Source organism: Garra rufa, chromosome 9 (assembly GCF_049309525.1).
Source record: "Garra rufa chromosome 9, GarRuf1.0, whole genome shotgun sequence".
Taxonomy (NCBI): domain Eukaryota; kingdom Metazoa; phylum Chordata; class Actinopteri; order Cypriniformes; family Cyprinidae; genus Garra; species Garra rufa.
The window spans coordinates 30,257,116-30,257,920 of NC_133369.1; positions in this window are offsets into that span (position 1 = coordinate 30,257,116).

Genomic DNA, 805 nt, shown 5'->3' on the forward strand with positions numbered 1-805 from the left:
AATGCTTGAGACAATAAAATCAATCAGACAACTGTATTAATAAATTCATAGCCATAGGTAACTGTCTATAGCTACAACTAATTTATTTACTTTTATATTTTATAAAAGTTCTATTTTGACCCTAGGTAGGTGTTTGTTTTGTTTTGTTTTTACTTCCATAATATTTGAGGGACACATATGGCCAGTAGTGGCCCTGTTCTGTTCAATCTACACACTTGGTTTAAAAATTTTATTTTGTGCTCTAGTTGTTTCTCAGAAAGCTGTACTGCAGGTGGATTTTCACTGTTGGGAGTTTTTGGCTTTATGTTTTAGGGAATGTATAACATAATTTGGGAAATGGATAACATAAACATTTTACCTTTGAGAATTTATGCATAAAATCTAGATATCTTATTACTATATTTTCTGAACACTAGGCAACATTAGAGTGCAAATGCAGCCCTAACATACAGTTTTCTAACATTCAAGTAATCAATATATAATTCTGTATCTTTTCATGGGAACACAGATTATATTTCACTGCTAAGAAGGTTTTGGATTCATGGTTTGGGAAATTTATGACAAACATTTTACACTTTGTCAGCATAAAAATGATACAATATTTTTTTTAACTAGGTGCTAATGCAATCCTACAATTCAGTTTTCTAACATTCAAGTTATCAAGGTATAACACTGTATCTCTTCATGGAAACACATTGATAGCGTATTACTTCAGATAAGTCTTTCGGAGCTGATTTGTCAATGGCAGACCACTTGGGCGTGGATTAATAGGCTGACAGTCCCATAAATAATGCAAGATCAAGAC